Source organism: Topomyia yanbarensis, chromosome 2 (genome assembly GCF_030247195.1).
Source record: "Topomyia yanbarensis strain Yona2022 chromosome 2, ASM3024719v1, whole genome shotgun sequence".
NCBI classification, from domain to species: Eukaryota; Metazoa; Arthropoda; class Insecta; order Diptera; family Culicidae; genus Topomyia; species Topomyia yanbarensis.
Genome location: NC_080671.1, coordinates 425,791,688 through 425,793,221, shown reverse-complemented (window position 1 = coordinate 425,793,221; position 1,534 = coordinate 425,791,688). Strand labels below are relative to the sequence as shown.

The 1,534-nt window shown below is 39.3% G+C and overlaps 1 long non-coding RNA gene across 1 annotated transcript; it reads left to right on the top strand.

Moving 5' to 3' along the window:
• Positions 1-596: 596 nt before the first annotated feature.
• Positions 597-1,534, top strand: LOC131681978 (uncharacterized). Its single transcript, XR_009304002.1, has 3 exons — positions 597-744; positions 816-1,437; positions 1,501-1,534. It is a non-coding gene; the product is annotated as an uncharacterized LOC131681978 (long non-coding RNA).

Here is a 1,534-nt window from a genome sequence, read left to right as displayed (position 1 = left end):
GTTCGCTTGTACTGTTTACATAGCCTTAGAAAAATTCTTTGCGATTTTCTTCGAGCGAATCTAGTCGTCCACAAAATTTTCTAACTCCATGTAAACAGTACAAGCGAACTGTCAAGAAAAGTGAGGTTAAGTGCCAGTAAAGAACCTAATTATGAACGTCACGCCACGACCGCTTTGTCGAAAAAATGACACTTCTCGTGTATTTTTTCCACCATCATTTTCAAAGATGAAAAGCAGTCACGTAGAATGGAGTAAGTTCAAAGATAGAATTTTGAATTGTTTTTTTTTATTATTTTTGTAAATCTTTGTACATTTTATAGCAGGAAAAAGACGTACAAGCGATAAATTAGCTGCCTCGTTGATTTATGGTCAACAATCCCTAGCTAGCTAGAGGAAGAAAATATATAAGTTCGTACGCTGAATAGCTTGTGTCCTCCCACCCGTGCCGTTGCAGCCGGACAAAAGGTAAGTTGGGCAGTTTTAATAGTATTATTTGTTCTATGCATTTATTCGCTAGGATTGATGATTCTGATTGAAACACACACACATGCCCTATTTTCTTCTGGTTTTTTGCTTGCTGTTTTTGCTAGGTCTGGGCCGACAAAAAACTGCAGCTGAAACGTAAGTTGCAGCACAATTGAGGTGAATTAACGGTCACTGGCGGCGGGTCAAATACGTTGCACTCCTTCAATGATTTGGAGCAAACTATAATACGCCTCCTTGAGAGAACGATTATTCACAATGGTAAAATTTCGAACAACTAGGAAATTATCTAGCATAAGTAACACTTTTTCTAACCTAGACTCTGTTTTTAGAACGCCATCATCACACAGTACAACAGTATCTTGTGACGAAGAACAAAACGAGGATCCAAGCAACCTTGAAGTTAGGCAGCACATGACAATGCAGCTCTTGAAGAACCTGGAACAAGTCATTTAGCAAGGCGTGAAGGAGGACGAGCAACCAAACGAAATTTCCGGAAAGCTTTCTTCGAAAAGCAAACGGCAAATTGTATTGGACTGCCAGAACCATAAAAGTCATAGAAAAAGCAGAAGTTTGACTTCGAAATGGGGCGAGCAACAATTGGTAGTAATGATGACCAAAACGATCACGCAGTGATTGATAAAATGATAGTAGCAACCAAATACAAATTAAATACGCCAAGGTCCCATACAAAAGGGTCTCCATTTTTTGGCTCAGTGATTAATCAAATTACACAACCCAATTCTTCTGTTAGGCGTTGACAAGTCAGTGTTGTAGAAAAAAATGAATCTGGCCACGCTATGTGATCAAAGTGTGCTTTTCTTAGTTACGGTATGTTTGTGTCAAATTTGTGAAAAAAAATTCTAAAATGAGGACGTGCTGTGTAATAGGGTGTGATTCGCGTGCAGGGATAACCGGAATTACACTGCACCGGTTCCCCAAAGATGAAATCGGGTAAGCATTACTTATACTAAAAGTGCACATCAAAAGGCTAAATGAGTTTTTCACAATTTTCAGGGCTAAACGATGGATGCAAGCAATCGCGCCGAGG